General features: G+C 39.0%; 1 long non-coding RNA gene across 1 annotated transcript; it reads left to right on the top strand.

Moving 5' to 3' along the window:
• The first annotated feature begins 586 nt into the window (after window positions 1–586).
• On the top strand, window positions 587–18,781 carry LOC133148559 (uncharacterized). Its single transcript, XR_009712667.1, has 3 exons — window positions 587–1,692; window positions 17,453–17,577; window positions 18,376–18,781. It is a non-coding gene; the product is annotated as an uncharacterized LOC133148559 (long non-coding RNA).
• The last annotated feature ends 1,769 nt before the right edge of the window (window positions 18,782–20,550 follow it).

The following is a 20,550-nucleotide window of genomic DNA, read 5'->3' as shown; positions in this document are numbered from 1 at the left end:
GGTTACCCCCTGATAGAGGTAGTGTAGGGTCATCTCGTTGCGGGACATCTCTCTGGGGTGACCTCGCCGCCCCTCGTGGCCCCATGAACGAACGAGACTTCTGAGGAGAAAGGAAGAATGGAGAGACCCCCAGAGAACAGGACCCCTGGATTGCCCCAGACCCTAGACCCCAGCTCTAACAGGGTCCGACCCAGGCCCAATGTGTTCCCAATCAGGAGAAACACAAACAATTCTTTTATTAAAGAGATCGCCAGTCAGCCGCACACACACACAAAATCACACACAGTACGCAACGCAACCTGTGATGCATTAACACTGAAATGAGAACAAAACATTTGAGGTATTTGTCAAGAGAAATAAAACAAGCGTAAAACAATGCTGGCAAACTGCTGTCAAACCACCAATAATTCTGACTACCCCCAAAATAGTGTCTTCTCTTTCTTCTTCTGCCCATTTTCTTCTCAGTTCATCTTAGTCTCTATCTGGGAAAACAAACTGAGGGATTAGGGATTTGAGGAGGAGTAATGAGTGCCAGGTGGAGAAGTATGACTGTGGGGGACCTCTGCCAGATTAGGGGAGATGGTGGGGTTGGGGGCGTTGGGGATGACCCCCCCCCCCCAAACCCTCACACTCCTTCCTAAAGGCGGCTAATGTTTCTTTTGAAGAAATAATCCTGTTTGGCCATCTAATAGCACTCGGCAATTATGAGCCTTTGCAGGGCATGTATGGTATTACAAGAGGTGGCTACCAGCATGTGTATGGAGGTGGAGTGAACTAGATCAAAAGTCCTGAGCGGGTAAGAGATGTTTTCAAACATGTAACTAAATAAAGCTATATGTTAATTAAATGAAATTACTCACTTTTAAAATCCCTCTTTCGGTGATACGGAAAATGCTTACATTGCAAAAGGGTGGAAATAGCTGGAATCTTTTTGTTTCATTGGTTTTTGAAACAATATTGTATGTGAAAAAGTGTCATTCATATCATCAAACTTGAAGGGAACAATTAATCTTCTGCGCTATAAATGTAATCAGTTAATGTATTGTTGGTGTACTCAATATTAAAATGAATATTTTTGCAATACCATATATTGAGAATTGCATCAACAGTAACATTTTGGGTGAATAACCATTGCAGAAACTTCAAACTATCTCATGTGCTGACTTTTTGTAGATTGTGCCAGTGCAATATTTATTTCAATCGTTAGTAAATCATCCCCAGAATACAAAAAATTCATGAATTAAACTGTTCAATTTATTTTCATTCAAAATTCAACTATCTGTATCTCCTGATTCCCTTATATTGTACAAAAAAAATCATAGGCTTTTGTGATTCATTTGATTTAATTTCCAATTTCCTATGTACAGTATTTGTTATTTCTTACATAATTTAGGTCACAATAATTGTATGCGACAGGTTGGGGTTCAAATGTTGCCCCCTTGTGGATCACTTTAAAGCATAAAATGTGTTATTTACCAACTGTGACTGTCCTTCACTATTCCATTTGATCACATAATACAGTACAATACAATAATATCTGTGACGATGAGCAGTTGTTCATGCTAAAAGCTACAATTAATTGTTCTCACTCAGAAGAAATAATGTGTTCATAAAAAAAAATAAAACCTCTTCCTCTATAATTTCAGGTGAGCTTTATAGAGAGGAAGAATTGGCCTCTATGCAGAACTGGAGGTGAATAAGAAGTCCGACTTTTCACACCCACGCTGATCATGTACGCGCACACACGCGCACACACAAAACGCACCCATTCTCTATGCCAGCCCAAGCGTGACATCCACCAGACGATGGAGAGGTGCATGTATGTGTGTGTCTTTGGGCGTGAGACTCATGTAACACAGCCTTATCTTCCTCTGTCTATTCTACGTCTAAGACATCAACGGCTGCTGGACGGCATAACTATGAACTTAAGCCAAAGTCGGTTGAACTAAACTAAGAATGGCACTCATTTACTTTTCCGTGTTTCAAAATTAAAATGTCTTCTGTATTTTCTTAAATGCTGGCTGAATGTGTGGTATGATTCACTGACCAATTTGACCGGATTTACAGGTAATGAGTAGCCGAAATTCACTGAGACTATAGCTAACCAAAATAGCACGCAAAACATCTGAGTGGTCTCTTTGAATTTAAACGTGACACATCTAACACATTGCACTTTGGATACTGTAAACAAGATCTCTACAGGAGTGGTTTGTAAAACTTTTTAAATCAAGCATTACATAAAAAATAATTAGCCCACCGAGTATCACCATCATGACCAACATTAAAACACAGGACTGAAGTAGGCCCATGTTCCATCAAAAACGCAACATATAAAAATTATATTGAATATCATTATTGCTGTTTTTCTGCATTTTTTAATTAAAATTTACATCATTATAAAACGGATTCTTCTTTTTTTTTTTTTTTTTACAAATAAACGTAACTTATCACTGCGGAGTAACGTAATTTTACAGCATGAGTAAATAACATCAATTATTTTATCAGAATTATTTAAAGTGATTTAAGGTGACTACCAACGTTTCAATTAAGAGAAAGACTAAATATTAAAGTAATATTGTACAATTGAAACTGAGAAGGAAACGTTCTTACTTCTGCCAAAGGCCAAGATTCTTTGTTGAGGGAAGCTTGAGACAAATATTGGTGTGTTATACATCAAAGTCCAACACACGCAAGCGTAGTAACGCCCTAAACGAAAACCATGTCAAAAATAAACATCACCCTTTGTTCTGACAGCTGAGGCCTGTCTCATCCATGATTAGAGAAAGAGCAGGAGAAGAAGAGGATACGGGTGTGCAGGCGACATAATGATTGGCCATATTAGCAGCGTCTAATTCAGTATGGTGAAAAGACCGGAAGTTATCAGTCAGCGGTGACCCTGTCGCCAGGAAATGTTACTGTGGTGGGGCTATAATGGTGGCACGCCACTGCTAATCACAAATTGCTGATTAGCTCTTCCGTGTATGATAGCCGCTGACGATGGAGTGTAGTTGCAGAGAAGGGGAAATTTCTGAAAAAAAAAATACTGTACATGGATGTGTAAAATGGATGTCGCTTCATGTTCATGAAGTTGCTTTGAAGTTATTTCCTTCGTGCGTAAGTCCAAATTTCCGCTCAATTCCTCATTTTAGGCAGGTATGATAAATTAAACAGGAAAAACAGGAAAACCCTTGAACTCTTTCACACCCTCAATAAATTGTAGTTTTTCATGCAATGCTTTAACATGTTTTTATGGGGGAATATGCAAGTCAAATGATTATTATTCTATTTTTAGTCCTCACAATCTTTATGCAAGTACTAAAGTTAAATGACACTAAATATTTGGCATAATGGAGAAAATTGCTATCTAAAAACATTGTTACGATCTTTAAATATTTAATTCGGGGAGAAAATCAAAACAAAATGAAACAACACTGTGGCCGGGGATATTACATCTGACCGCTGTAAATCAAACACAGGTGGATGAACTCCCTTCTTCCTTTGCCTGACTTCCAGTGTGACCCTTCCTTTCTTCTCCCCTGTCAATCTTTATTCTTCCAGTCACTCTACACAGACACACACGTCACTGAAGACTATCCCAGAGAAAGAAAACAAAGAAAGACATTATTGTAGAATGAAAACATCCACGTAATCACAAATTTGAGATGTTAATAGAAAACATGAAGAGTTAGAACACGGTGCATGTGTTTACCGCATCAGCTTTGACTTTCTTTTTCCTCAAAGGCAATTTGATCAGAACTAAACATGCAGATAAAAGGTATGTGGAACTTATTCATTAAAAAGAAAACAAAAGCACAGGCATACAGCATATTTACAACCTACTGAGAGTGTGATGAGTGTGACCCTTCTCACCCCTGACCCCATACCCGTGTTGCAGGGAAAGAGATTGATTTAAAAAATATAATAGATTATAATAATAATGATGATATGGTATTCAGTGAATCGATTCTACAATGACTCAGAGGATTTGACGCAGGATGTTATTATATTTATGAATGAAATACAATTGTGATATGACTGCCCGCACTTCCATCAAATTCATTAAAATCACGTTACACAACCTGTGTCACAACTTAGACCATGTTCCAGCTGGTCTAAAGTTTAGTCTACCTCCAGCTACCAATTTGTCAGGCGTGCTCGGGACATGTAATGGAAAAATCAAGATGTGCCAGGTTTTTCAAGTGCTTGTGTGATGTGTGTTTTGTTTTCCGTGTCTTTTTTTATTTATTTCCAATACATTAGTTGCCTGTGTAAAATGATTCTGAGGCATTATGTACATGTACCACATTCATTCAGTCGAGGACACGGGTCCTCTATGTACAGTGTGCCCACATTCGTTGATAGAGAGTTGGGAAAAAAAATTAAAAATTTGTCTAGAATCTCACTAATTTACATACACACAGTCAAGCCCGGAATTATTTGTACCCTTGTCAATCTACTGTATACTCAGCAAAATTAATACATGCTCAATTCCCATGCACAGCTCAGATTCTTCGGTGACACAAATGTTTATTCCTCATCACCATAAAGACCTTTCTTCCATTTATGTTATGTAGGCTACAGATGAACCATTTTTTTTTTAAAAGCACAAATATTTTTCAAGCTGTTGTTGCTTCTGAGTTGAGGCTAAACATTCCACGCCGAAGGCCATCAGCTCAGACAGTGCCATGTCATGAGTGGTGTACCAATGGGGGGGAAGAGATTGTCGCAGACATCAGATATTGAACCAAATGTTCTCCAAGGCTGAAACCTTGATGATATGTCCCACAGTCTGGGGTTTTAGGTCAATTTTTTTCAGACATGACACATTTTTATGGGGCATAGTTTGACAGGTGTTCTCATTCAATAGCATGGAAAGTGTGTCAAAACTTTTTGAACGTTAAATTATTTATATAACTTAAACTGTGGGCAGTATGGTGGAGTAGTACCTCACACTTGAGCAGCAGCCACAGGTTTGAACCTGGATTCAGGCCCTTCTATGTGCTTGTGTGGGGTTTTTGTGGTACACCAGGTTCCTCACAAATTCCAAAAACATGTCTGTAGGTCAACTGAAGACTTTACATTGGCCATTGGTGGACATGTATGTTTATTTATATCGGTTTGTGCCGTGCAATTGGTCCAGTCCAGCGTGTACCACGTCTCTCTTGCCCCAAGTCAGCTGGACTCAGCTCATCTGCAAATCTAATGAGGATCATCCATCCATCCATTTTCTATACCGCTTGTCCCCACGGGGGTCGCGGGCATGCTGGAGCACACAGGAGGTGGAATCAAACCTGCACCCTCCTAACTGTGAGGCAGACGTGCTAACTAGTGTGCCTCCGTGCCGCTATCTAATGAGGATTAGTGGCGTAGAAAATGGATAGCAATTTTTTATGTGTTCATTACAAGCCAATGGCTAAGTTTGTGACCTTTGAAAAAAAAAAACTTGCAATGGGAGTTGAACAAGTGCATGTGAATAAATCACCACATCTACATTTTAACTCAGGCTTGTCACAGGTGCTATGCTGTAGTATTTCTTTTTGTATAATCGTTGAAAAAATAATTTCCTGTGTAATCTTGCCTTTGTATTATGACAGATCCAACACCAATATTTTGACACCCTGGAGTGTTACAAGTTTTTCATTGGTAATGAGGGGGTTGAGCTGGGATCCAGCTAGAAGGTGGAAAAGAAAAGATTTGCCAGCTCTGTTTGTATTAAATAATAATAATAATAATAATAATAATAAGAATGATGATGATAATAATAATGATGATAATAATAAAGGAAAGACTTGCTACATAATCTATGTAAATCTATGACAGAAGCCTGGCAAGCATATCCCTTATGACACACTCCTGAGCGGCTGCTACACAGAGTGTTATGAAAACATCTCGACTATTTGATGGATTGAGAGGAGTTTGCTTAAACAAACGCACACTGTCAGTAGTCCTTCAGTTCAGCCGTCGGGTCATTTAAGAGCACATTTCTATGTACAAGGACAGAGGGAGGGGGTTTGCCCCTTAAACGGGAGTGGGAGTCAAGAATTTAGATGGAAGACAAAAAACATTAATTATCGAAGGACACAAATACTGTAGATAGTAATACAGAATAGCAATACCCAGCAATCTACGGAAATATTTATGCAAAAATATGCTTAATTGGGGACAGGTTGAGATGGAAATTGACAGAGATTTTACAATAAACTCATCCAGTTAAAAGTATTCTCTTCATTTTAGTTTAATTTATTCTCTTCATTTTACAGTTGTTACAGTGAAAATAAAAGACTGAAAATATAAAATGTCTATTGTTTTTTGAAACAAATTTAATATCAATCTTATTTTAGCTTTAAAGGTATTCATACGACAGACATAATTTTGTTGTTGTGCCACAGCAGCCAAAGCAGAAGATTTTAATAAGCAAAATTAAATAATAATGGCTATCACTCATCTGTTACATCCTGACCTAATTTTATCTGTCACACTGGAGCTGTTGACACTCACAATGTTCCTGATAATTGGTACAACCATTTCTACAATGCCCCCGAGAGTCCTCTTCACTTCTTCCTCGTCGTTGCCGAGGCCATGGGCCTCATGGGAACAGCCTATCTCTACCCAGTGCCCTATCAGATTGTTGACACAAACAGATATTCTGGCAATGAAAATATTTTGCTTCCCCTAATGCTGACATTGGTCTACATGCTCCTGCATCTTTCCCTCTGTTGGGATAAACAGCTCCCGTGTAGTGTGTATGTGTGTGGGAGGATGTAAATTCTTGTGGGGGTCTGGATTTGCTGACAGGTGCATTAAATACACAGCTCAGCATACTTGATATCACTGAAAGTGAAGAGTTTATAAGTGTGCGTGTGTGTGTGAGTGTGTGTGCGTGTGCTCATACAGGAACTTGCTTAAACACCTAAATTTAACAGTGCAAATCTAATGATAAAGGACACATACTATGCATATTATTCAAGTTCCCACATGTGTAAAAGTAATCTGACATGCTTTGGTCGAAATATTCAATGCAGACAATACAGAAATGTGTGTGCATCTGTGTATCAAACAACACTGCTGGTTTTAGAAAACTAAGAAAGCCAACTATTTGTATACAAGCAACTAAAAACTAATTTTGTACAATAATATGCTGCTGCATATCTCTCTCTTTCTCTACCCCTGCGTGATATGATGCAAGAACAGCAAGAAATCAGTTGACGCTCAGAAATGTATTTGTTGTCATTAGAGTCACACATTTGATACATTGCAAGCTTCAACAATTACATCACATTTACTGGGTGCAGGTGGATACTCGAAGAATGAAAGCTGCATTGTAGTCAGCCCTTAAATAGAATTCATTGCCGAAAGGTCCAATAAAACCATTAGCTTGGTGGAAATTGCTTGGTAATGCTGGCATACTGGTTTTGCTTATCACCTGTGACACATCAACCACCTTCTTCACCATCGGCGCCATTAAGCATGCGTTTCCTTCTGACACTTTCTCTTATTCAATCGATAAGCACAATGTTGGTGGCTAACTTCCTCACTATCGCTGACATCTGACTTCATTTAACTTGGCACAAAAGAAATGTATTTTTGAATATGTAATTAAACATGGTTAGAGTCACAGAAGGCCTGATTCTTGTTAATCTATGAAAGGTTAACCAGACTGACAAATCCTCTGATACGGATGTGTTAAGATTGACAATTATTCTACTTAGGGTTGTAACGGTTGTGACTGACAATCATGAAGAAGCTTTTTTTGCAAATCCCTTTGTGTGCTCGACACTGAGTTTGACATGATTAGGACGTGAAATGGAACGACAGCCGATAAAGAAAGGATTTTAAGCTTATGTTGGCGTAGCAACTTGTGAGTGTTGAGTGTGTTGTTGTCATGAAGTGAATGGAGCTGGGCGATGTAACAAAATAACCGTGCTTGTATTTCTTCATTCCACTCTTTCTTCTTTTTATTATTGGTCAGGCTTCATGCCCTGTGGCATCATGCCAGGTCAGTCTTATCACACACCATAAGAGCAGTAGTTCTTCCTTGACAAGTGTAAGGAACTCATATTTTCTAAATCAGTTTTGATGTTAAAAATAGGTATGCGTATTGGTCGCTTGAGTAGGAATCGGTGGGCATTCCCCACTATAACCCACAAACTAGAAGTTGCTTCAACTTTGTCTTATACAGTCGATCCAACACTTCCCCTTGGAGAGTCAGCAATAAAAACAAATCTGGACCTAATCGGTCAAATGCATCACTGGGACAACATGATTATTTTTGCCTAACACAGGAAAGAGTCCTCTCATAATAAACGCAGGGCGAGGTGCTGACAGATTGTGTTAACCCCAATCTGAATGAAAGAGGAGGAACCTTAACCATCTCCTCGATGTTCTTTTTTGATGTTCAGTAGACTGTTCGTGTTTTTTTTTTCTTGCAGTATGAATATCTCATGTTAACTCTTGATGTGCTAAATCACTTGATAAATACATATTTCTGTGTAATGATTGGTTTACCTCACTCTGTAACAACATTAGACGGGCAAATTGGCATCTTGCATCAGCATGCAGTTGTGAATATTTTTAAATGTCTTCAACATAGTACATGTTGAAGGCTCCTGGGTTTCGTGTATGTTTGCTCAGTCTAATGCTTTACCAGTTACATCAACAGTAATTTTAGTGCAGCAAGTCACTGACAGATGTTACATGTGCAATGGTGGGTCAATCATACCTGATTCCAATAAATAAACAGTGAGCATATGGTCACAGTATGTGTTTATAGAGAATCTGATGTGATAACCTTACAAGGCAGGTTATGGCTTTTCTCACTCTTACTCACTCGTGGATCAATCAACACCTCACGTGATAGCAAATCCAGAATATTTTTAATCTGAGTCATTGATGTAAAAACGTTGGTCAGAGGAGGCTTTTGTAGAGATCTGCACTCAATGACAGTTAAATCCATACTTGGATAGAGTTTTACTTTAGATGATTGTTTTCCCTTTACATACCACCACAATGAATTTGAAATAAACTGTCCTGAATAAATCCAGTATCGTGGCCCTCTACATATTTTTATGAGCAAATTGATTCACCGATACAGGTGCAGTGTTTTCATAGATTAAAAAAACATTTAGCATGGGGGCAATGGGACCAAGAATATCCGCAAAACAATTTTTTTTACAAAGCCAAAGCAGTCTTCAAAAAAATGCTGATAAAGTTTCATTATGTGTTGCCTGCAGGGATGGGTGGAAATGTCTAAAAAAAATAATCCCTGCAAAATTGTAAAATACCCAAAAGTCAATTTTCTGGCCTGGCACCTGGGGCGGACCAAGCGTATTTTAGGGGAAGGGAGCAGTGTCCCCATGGACCCCTCTAGCTCTGCTAGTACTGCCACTTTGCATAATTCTCAGCATGTCTAGTTGCGTAACAATTTCTAATTTCCTGAGCACTGCAACTTTGTCTGTGCATTCACGATATGACAGGTGATCCAGCAAAAAGTATCTCAGCTTCTATTTATTTTGAACTTGGCTGTTCTCCTCGCCAACGTTTCCTTTCGGATTTTGAAAGACACGACTAACATTAAACTTTTTATGTTAAATAGGGGCCACCAAAATATCATGCTGCAAGCCACAAATGACCCCCGGTGTGCAATTTTGAGACCCAAAGATTTAATGATTGAAACATGAAAATTAATAGACACTTTTCCAGTTCATTGATTGTGATTATCTATCTCTAGTCCCACATTGAGCATACCCACATATTAGATATTTGATCAAATCAAACAGTTCCAGTTTGGCTCTGTAAAAAAAAAGTGAATAATGTGCAATCAACGATAAATCAAGTACAATCCAAGAAAAAAATGAGGAAACGTCACACTGACGACATTGTGGACTTGGCAGCTGGCCATTGTTCTGATGAGTACCCGTTAGGAAATGGACTGATTCCCTCTCTGAGAGCTCAAACCAATTTCCTGAGGCTTGTCAACTTCTTTGATGAAGGCTGGTACTAAGAGGTTGCGTGTGCCACTGGGTTGCCAAGGTGACGGGACATCCTGGCAGGATAAACAGGACATGAGGCTGATCAAAGACTGATTAGAAGTCCCTTTGCCCAAGAAGAATGGGTCTGAGTGGCCAGTGGTAGCATTACCTTCTCAACTTCTATCATTTATTGAGTTTGGAGATGCACTCGTAATGTTAGACTGTGGCTTTGTCAAAATTAACACAAATACACTGCCTCTATGCATGCAATGCATCATTTAGAGATAGAAAATAATGTGAAACCCCCGCAGAAGTTGTGCATGCAAGTATTCTATATTTTTACATGTTTTTTTTAAAAAATCCGAATACTGCTAATATTCGGGTTTTCAAAGTGTTATTGACATGTAACCAGTCATTATTTACATTCTAGTCATCAGTGTCTTCTTTTTTTCCTCCCACACACTCTAGGTCTTTGAAATACCAGTCGATGATATGGTAAAATGCTGAAGAAGGTCAATGCAAATTCTACTATCTCTAGCCTCTTTATCATCACTCTTGAGCTCTCTACTGAGACCTTGGGCTTATTATCAGACATAACACCTGGCTACATACAAAAAGGACAAGTGCTCAGCAAAATGGAGCTTCCAAAATAAAAACAATTATTTCAGTGTAACATCTACCCAGAGTAGGAACCAAATGAGATGAAGTCACTCCCAGGTCACTGTCACACATCTTAACCCTGTGAGTCGCAATTCATTCATTTGGCTCTCCTCTAAGGACCTTTATGAATCTATGTAGAAATAATATTGTGTTTGGATACTTAGTAAATCTTATACATGGTCTTATGTACTGTATTAGGGTGTGTTACAAGCAGTTCTTGTCACGTTACCCAATAATTTATACAGTATGAAATTCAGAGAAGGTCAGAATAAGCGTGCGGCCTAGCTGTATTTGACTGATTTTCTGAAAATTTGTAGGAGAACTTTACATTTTTTATCCAGATATTGACAATGGTACCTGTACCTTCACTGGACTATCCTGATGATATTCTGAAGATTTTTTAATTTTCCACCGAACTCTACTTTTACCACACTCAACCCTCTCCACTAAAGGTCCCTCAAGATCCGACGACACCTGTAAGAGGAGACAGTGAGGTGGTTGAGTGCTCATCACAACATTGAGCTGCTCATACATGTCCAAGGACAAAGACCCCCAACACCTGTGGGTGCAGAGGTCAGGGACACGGTGGGTGGGTTCTATTTCTATGGGTACATTTCAAGACATCTGAAAGTTAGCAACTGTGTCAATTTTATGGAGCCAAGCATGGTGTTTGTAGGTGGTTGATAGGAATTGTGTGTTTGAAGCTTAACTAGATGAAGTAAATGAATGAGAACGTTTTGAACACCTCTGGATGTGTGTGTGTGTGTGTGTGTTGGGGGGAGGGGCAGAGGGGATATAACAGCTCTCTGCACATCACTGCCTTTCCATACAGTCCAGGTGTGCATTGTGAGTCTATTGTCACCCAACTGGACTTATCAGCCCCTCTTCTTCTTGACAGCTACCTGGCCTTTGATGTCTGGGAAGTCTTTCACCCTTTTTCGGTGAGGGTCATAGAAATCTCACACAGACACAACCACACACACACTAACACACACACACCTGCACGTGCACACACAGACATGAAGAAGCATGTGCAGAAATTCACACGCACATGCAAACGCTTAGAGGGGAGGGAAGGCAGGAATAACAAGAGAGCAGGAGGGAAGGGAAGTACAAGTAAACACTTGCTCTATCAAAAGCACACGCTTTGAGTCAGCTCGTAGGATGAAGTCTTGTTGGGTGTTCTGGCGGACTGAGGGCGTTTCTTTTTACAAGGCGCACTGCAATAAATCCTGAGAATCCTTCGTGGAATCAATTCATTGGACACATTATTATTAGTCGTAGTATCTTTGATATTATTTTCAAAAAAAAAAAAACCTGGCCGTCACATGACTAAGGTTAGAATGCAGTCATATACAGACAAGAACCATTGAGTTGAAGGCAAGCTCCAAGTGGCCAATTCACAGCTTGTGATCCGCAAGTGGAGATCTTCTTGCAGTTCCTTATCCACCTATGTACACAGCCAGACTGTGCTTTAGGCTAGACTTGTGCTGGGCACAAAAATAGAGCTCAAAGAGTTAGTAATAGTCTCAGAATTAGGAACACACCTCTCAAGTCAAACAAGTATGATTTGGGTTTTATTTGAGGCTCAATTCAATTTGAATAAATATTTTTAGATTCAACAATGAATCTATATTTTCTGGAAAACTATTTCTCGAAAGTCAAACTTTGAACTGCCATCATCATTCAAGATCTAAGCATGTCTCACACTTAATTTTTGCGTTTACTTTACTTTTTAACTCTCCACATTAATATAAAAATTGCTGGAACATAATTTAGGAAATAATTCTAATTTGATACTTAAGAATTAAACATCTGCGACTTACAGTGGAGCACATTGTTGCTTGATAAAATAAAACAGCTGTTGGTCTCATAGCAAATAAGAATACAAAAAAGGCTCAAAATTACTCATATACTGTATAGATCTGTAATGATCTGCATGTAAACACCATGCTGTTTTGTCTACTTGCCACTCCCCCCTCCTCACACTGAGCCAAAGTCTGTGATTATTTTCTTAGTGCTCCTGATGGGCCGTGATGACAGATGACAGACTGTCAAGAGGGTCTCTGATTGCACAAACAGCTTCAGCAATACACTTTCACTCACAGTTAAAATCACTTTTTCATTTACTGCATAACTGTGTCAACAAGCAATTTGAAAAGGGCATAATTTCCTTCTTTTTTTTTTAACAAAATGCATTACTAAGCGTTATTGTTTTTAATATTTATTTTGACAGCGACTCTCATTCATAGGAAAATGCAAGCATGCAATTGTTGTCATTTTCAAACCCAAAGCGCTTTGTTGGAATACAATATTAAATACATTTACATAAATATAAATGTGACATGAGTTATCTGACGTTCACTTATTAGAGTGTGAGGGGGGGGGGGGTGGTCCTCTGGTTCAATTTCACAATTTGACCTTTGAACCTCATGGTGTTGTTTTACACCTCAGGTTAATTGGTGTCCCTGTCAGTATGTCTGCCGCTATGTACGTGTGTGTATGTCCCATAATGAGCGCGCTCTCTCTCTCTCTCTCTCTCTCTCTCTCTCTCTCTCTCTCTCTCTCTCTCTCTCTCTCTCTCTCTCTCTCTCTCTCTCTCTCTCTCTCTCTCTCTCTCTCTCTCTCTCTCTCTCGCGCGCGCGCGCGCGCTCTCTCTCTCTCTCTCTCTCGCACGCTCACTCTCTCTCTCTCTCTCTCTCTCTCTCTCTCTCTCACCAGGTGCATAACAGCAGTAGGGAGCTTTTATCCCAGGCATATCCCTGAGAATTTCGGGAATTTCTCCCAGACCCTCCTGGTCACACTGCCCTGGCAGCTCCTGCTCACTCACTCACTCACACACACAAATGCAACACTTCCACCACCCCTCCTTCACAACACAATTGATAGACACAGCCCAAAGAGCAGACACCTGGCTGTACGTGCACATCCACCCACACACACCCTGGGGAACCTCAGGGATCAGCAGAAACACTCTAGAGAAACAGGAGAAGACAGAAGGAACCAGATGCAAGATAGCACTCAACAAAACTGACTGAGAAGGGGGCGAAAGGGGGTGTTCAGCGAGTTGTGGGCAAAATTGTGACAGAAACAGACACATATAGGCAATTGAAATGTCAGTGTGTACAAAAAGCAAACAGCGTCAACGATCATTATGTTTAATTTGAATTATTATTTGGTAAACCAGGATGGCACAAGTACTAAACAAAGTATACGAAACTAAGTTTAGAAACATCCCACCCTAAGAGTCAAGCCATGAAAGTGTTAACAGTTTATCCATGCTTGTCAACAAGGGTGCAGCCGACCTGTCATTCCGGAGTTAACACCACCTGAGTGTTCTGTCAGCTTCACTTCCTCTCCTTTCTACTGCTTGCCAATCAAACATCCACCCCACAAAACGCACTTGTGTGCATCCAACTACAGAGCATGCTGTGTGATCCACAACTTTGGATTTTTTGGGAGTGGACGCTAATGTGATGGAAGCCGAGTCGGCATCAACCAGTCACCGATGACATCATTGATTTATTTCAGTACAGTACTATAATTTAAAAAAAAAAAAAAAAAAAAAAAAGGACAGAATCCTTTGCAATGATCAATAGTCACTGAAAACACTACGTTTACGCAAAACATACACATTAGGACAAGTGACTTGGAAACTTGTCCACATTCTGGACCCACCACAGCAATGGCCTCTGAATTGTTGGAAATTGCCCTCTTTGTGTGTGGTGGAATAATTTCCCACTCTCCTCTCACTTTGATTGTGTGGGCTGGGGAAAAAAAGGGTTGACCTACTGGAGTCTGGCGTTTTCCTTCTTGCTTCACCTTCACTTACCAAAGCTGCACAATCAGGAGTAGATAACAATCTAAGTTGATGACGGTGACTCAGGTGTTACTGGTAGCATCTCTGCCATTCCCTCAAGGACGGCAAAAATATGTGACTAAGAAATGGATAGTTGACCTCAAGCTCGAAAAGTCATTGTGGAGTAATAAGCTTGACTAGTCGATTTGCCTGAATGATGGTGGCCATTCTAGATAGAAACCAAAGTATGGAGTGGATTGAGCGAATGCCATCAAGCGCACGCACGCACACGCACACACAAACACACACACACTCGCACACACACAAGGTTTACTATCCAAACACTGCGGGCATAGTTCCAGTATGTGCTCTTCTTCATTTCTTTCCAACTGTGTCTGCACCTTTGGGGCCAAGGTAAACACGCCAAGCCCTATCTTTGTAAGTTAGTGCCTGTGTGCTCGGGATAAAAACGGGCGCATCTTCATTTTTCTGTTGCAGCAAGTCTAGTATAGCATGTTTGTGACTTTGGCAGACCGTGCTGCGTGTCATGAGGTGTTCTAGGAACTGATGGCTGATGTTTTCTATTTCACTACACCTGGTGCATTTGTAAATTTAATATAAAAGGTAGATTAAGTTAGTACATTTTAGACTTGGTAAAACCACGTCTAACTTGTGGCGCAGGTGGTGTAACAGTCGTGCGTGCAAGCTGGTCTCCAAATGTCCATTTCACATGTATTGCCGACTATAGTTTCCTCAAGGGGAGATCTTGTATGAACATGACCAATGACAGAATCAGTGATTCTATTTCTGCTTCTGCAATGTCAAACTCCGTTTGCTTCCAACACACCTGATTTTAATGCAAATGAGGGATTTACCAATTGGGCTACCAATCACAATGTGGAATGATGAAAATTCTTCCTTACTCCCAATTCTATCTAGTCTAGGAAAATACCAAAATAAAATACCTATGCAGACAATTAGAGTGTGCTAGACTTAGTAATAGGCCCCTACATGTGTGTAATAGTCGTATGTCAGCATCTAGCTCTAGGACAGGCCCACCGCTTCCATTTCCGTGGGTAAACTCAAATTTGAAGAGAAACAAAATTAAATCTAAATTAAATTAAGAACTACAGCTCTAGCTATATGCTATGATTTTAATGGGCTATGCCATGACAAATACTGTTTTTCTAACCTTTGTGCTTCTTTCAGAATAAAAATAAATTAAGTAAATGTCCGAATCCAGTCACATGTTTGCATGTTTACTGACGCTATTATGAATTGCTAAAATGTGATGCTGGATGTAAGATTTCTAAATAAATAATTGACTAAATAATAATAATAATAATAATAATAATAATAATAATAATAATAATAATAATAATAATAATAATAATAATAATAATAATAATAATAATAATAATAGATGAAGAAATACAATGATTGACAAATTAACATTAAGAGAGTGAGGTTTCATAAAAATACAAGGAGGTCTGCAGCATGTGAGTGACACTGTTGCCTCACAGCTGTTTGCTGTCTCCATCAGTCATCTGGTCTCTGTTTCACAGACAATTCCTCTGTGACTCGCTAATAGACTTACAACCACCCACCCAGCCATCCGTTCCGTCCTGAACTGCTATTGGTTCCCTGGGGTTCTGGGACCTCCTCCACACTTGGTGCACTTAAGGTGGTTGTGCAAAGGTGAAAGATCTAGTCACTGAACAGTGTGTTTAATCATGTGGGAAATGAAATTTGAGTGAGAGGCCATCATTCCAACATTTATCCTTTATTTTGTAATTCTGAAACAAAAATAAAGAAGAAAGAGCTGAATGAAAATTCTGGCAGTGTTCTGAGGAGGCCTGTCTATCATGTTTTATGCTGCGGTCTCATCCTGTGGGTATATAAGTGTCTTTAGAAAGCTCAACTTTGGAAGCACTTATACATGTTGAACTGTTTTAATCCATAAAAATGCTGAGTTTTGACCTCAGATGCTCCTGTTCAGCTTTTTGATATGATGTACTAGTTGCATAGATGAAGACGGTAACACAAAAGTGGGCGCATCCTCAGGTCACCAGTTGGTTGAGGATGCGCGTATACCAAACATTCATCATAATTGAACTCAGCAGTGTCTTCTCCACATTTCCAATAACTAATACATTTCAGGTGAAGGGCTTAAGGTCATCCCTGAAGTGGGGATTGAAGTGGTTAGCACATCAGCCTCACATTCAATAAGTTCTAGTTTTAAGGGTCTGATGGAGTTCAGTGAAGCCTCTGAATAAGTCGTCAATAAGTGTGATCACAAGTGGTTGTCTTTACAGTATGTGATTTCTAATGCGCCTAAATTCAGCCGGGAAAGATTCCAGCTCACCCGAGACCCACAAGCGGAATCTCAAATGGATGGATGGATGCTTCATAGAGTTCCAGAAGGAACTGGAGAAAGAATGGGTTAGTGGGAGGTTAGGGAGTAAAAGACAGCGCTCCATCACAATGATTTGTCCTGGCAGCGCTCCGACAGGAGCTCTCACAACATGAAGAGAGGGGCACAAGAGGAAGTAGAAGTCAGCCATCCTCGATCATCAATCACCATATGTGGTGCTGACAGTAATTGTTCACAGACAAAAGGGAAATTTGCTGGATACCAGCGGCAATAACATTTTGGCTTGGAAACAGAACTATGAAATCTTGGTAACATGATACCGGTATTTTATTTTATTTATCTATTCGCTCCCCCCTCGGCTCCTTCATATCAGATTGGATGGGAAAACTGTCACGTGAAAACTGAAACATACTGAATGAGTGAAGAGTGTAATTCATAGCAGTCAAGATAAGTGAAGACGAGTGTCAAGCAGACGCAAAAATAAATAAATAAAGCTCCTCTGTAATCCTTAAACCAGGCCACTATGTTCCTATGTTTGTATTCTTAAATTCATTGTTGCTGGATAATAATTTCAATTGTAATACTATTACTGTAATAAATGTTCCAAAAATACTATTGCCCATTATTAACCATGCTAACTCATACACACAGGAAACGTGCTGAATGTATGAGAGGAACTGAGGGGTGAAATAAAAGAAGGGAACTCAAGGACTTTGGCTCCTCACCGAGTGCTTAACAATATCTCCATCATCATCATGTCATCACTCAATTAAAAGGTTAGGCATGTTTATTCTTTCTATTAGCAACATTTACAAAACATCAACAAGCACCTATTACTGAGTCTCTCTGCCTCCAGGCAGTCACCGCTAATTGTGGTTCTTATGTAACGGTCTGCGTGAGTGTGTTTGCATTCTCTGAGGATTAGACAAATGGTTACAATTTTAAAAATTATTTTACAAAAAACTGTATATTCAGAGAAATTAAATCTCTTTGTCAGGTAAATCAATAAAAAAAAAGGCAGTTTAGTAAGCACTGCAAAATGATAACAGTCTTTTTTCAAACTTTATCCTGAGATAGTCCGATGTATATCTTTGAATTGTCAACAGAATTAATACAATCGCCTATACTAACTTCTAAACATTTCAAAAAATATCTGAATGTACATTAACAAATCTGTCTTGACGTATTCATTTGCTGTATTTTGAGCATTGCTGATTTTTCACATTGATTTTTTTTTTGCCCATTGCAAAAATGCTGACATTTGATTTTTTACTCGACATAAAAAAAATTCAAGTATGAGCTAATGATACCAACACCACAGCTACAAACTCACCAAGGATGGCTCTGCACCAGGTCAACATAAACCAACATAAGAAATCTGCGTCGCCCCAGCACTTCATTAAATAATCAAAAATATGATTCAAAATTATTTTTAACCCCAGAGGTGAAAAAAGTTTGACACACACGCATACACATTCACACACACACGTATATATAAAATAACCCCCCACCAAGACACTTTATCGTGTTTTGTTTGAGATAAAAAATTGAAATATACTATGCTTCTCCCACAGACCAAAGGCCATTCCAGGAAGATCTTGTGGTCGTCCTTCTAACCTTCTGTCGTGTTCATGCATGTGTGTCTGTATTCAATGAACAATAGGCACTCCTTCAATTGTTTTGTTATCAGTCCCCCCCCCCCCCCACACACACACAGACACACACACACTCACGGGATCTAGTAAAAGTGCCTGTATACTGAAATACTGTCGCTTTAGTTAAAACTTAATATTATGCATTAAATTCAATAAATGTCTGTATTGTGCTAAGCAGGAAATGGACCACTATGCAGCATGATGTCTGCGATAATGACGCGTGTGCGAACTTGTGGCTTACTCTGCTGCCAGTGTGTGTGAGTGTCTGTATAGTTTAGTCATATGGGGGGGTGGGACCGGGTTCAGTGGTAGGACAATCTCAACCATGCTGGTATTCGTGAGAGGCTCCCAAAACCTCTGATGGTATGAGAAGGGAGTGGAGGTGGGATGGTTGTGCCAGGGATGTGATCAAATCTTGGTATTTTATCTCTTTGAGATGAAAGGAAGTCAACTGGTGAAATGCTGTCATGGAATTTTACTTACTTCCACTGAGGGCGACATGTTAATATATAGTACACTCCCTTATATTTATATTCGTACCTCTCAAACAACAAATTGTAGACATGTGATTGATGTCAGTACTGTATATTATGTGCACATTTCCATTTTTAATATTTTCATGTCTTTAATTATATACATACTATGCAGATCAACGGATGCTGCCAGCTAAATAAATAAATAGATAGATAGATAGATAGATAGATAGATAGATAGATAGATAGATAGATAGATAGATAGATAGATAGATAGATAGATAGATAGATAGATAGATAGATAGATAGATAGATAGATAGATAGATAGATAGATAGATAGATAGATAGATAGATAGATAGATAGATAGATAGATAGATAGATAGTACAATTATGACCCAATGTACCCCAATGTAAACCAACTTGACATGGTTCATCTATATACAGTAGATACCACCTGCGTGTGCATCCATTTTAACTAGATTTGCACTGTTTCAAGTTTTTTTTGACACACAACAAATAAAAAAGATTATACACGAGGTAACCTATCAGCCATGTACACGTAAACTTGGCACAGGAAGTAAAATAATCAGATTGCTGACAAGAGCCAAAATAAACATAGAAAAACAATGAACATTGAGAGAGTGAGAAACAGAAAGAGAGAGAGAGAGAGAGAAAGAGTGTGTACATTTTGCCATATGCTGTTTAAAAAAAGCATCTTTTTTTTCTACTCTCCCTGAAACCAGCCCATCCTGCATGTATTATGTACTTTGTATGAAATAATAGTAAATAGCTAAAATTACAAATATAACTTTATACTTGGAGAAAAAAATCAGTTTTAGAGTTTTTCATTTCAAAGTTTTCATGCAAAACGAGTCTTTTGAGTAGTGAAAATTTCACCATAATAAAAATGAACTTGATTATTTATTTCAATTTATATTATATAAATTTATATGAATAATTTATTTTTGCTTGAGTGTATTCATCATACAATTTGCTTTTTGCAGTGTGATATACTGCTGGGATTTGCCGCTATTCTTTGAAGAATTTAAAATGAACAGGTTGAAAAAAAATAATAGAAGTGCTTACATTGCATGTAGGAGAAGCAAAGCTGTTTGTCTAAGGCCTTTGTACTCTTCCTTGTGTGAAGTTGGCTACTCGATAAAGACTGCTCGCCTCTTAGATATGAAGAAAAAGAGTGAGGGAGGGATGTCAAAACAAACACCAAAATAAACACAGGGCATCACCCCAAGCGCCTATCTCTCACAAACATTTACTGTACTGTGGCACAACAAATAATAAGTCGACAAGTGAGGAAAAATACAACTTAACACAAAATAGATATAGTATAGGAACTGTTCGAGAAGTAAAATGTAGTTCAAATTTACAGTTGAATCATTCCTTTCAGGTATTTTAATTGCCCAACATTGAATTGGAGAAGGAAGGAAAACATGAATAATTTAGTGGGCTACTTTTTAGGCCCGAGAACAGGGTCGGAACATGCAGACAAGGAGAAAATGAGGCAGACATACTGTAGTGTAGATGTCAAGATTAGAAGCAGCGAGAATGTGGAAAGAGCTTCGGTGGGACAGATGATGGAGAGATAACTAAGCCAATAAGGT

Source organism: Syngnathus typhle, unplaced genomic scaffold, assembly GCF_033458585.1.
Source record: "Syngnathus typhle isolate RoL2023-S1 ecotype Sweden unplaced genomic scaffold, RoL_Styp_1.0 HiC_scaffold_113, whole genome shotgun sequence".
Lineage (NCBI taxonomy): Eukaryota > Metazoa > Chordata > Actinopteri > Syngnathiformes > Syngnathidae > Syngnathus > Syngnathus typhle.
Note: the sequence above shows the minus strand (reverse complement) of the source record. Positions and strands in the feature narration are given on the sequence as shown.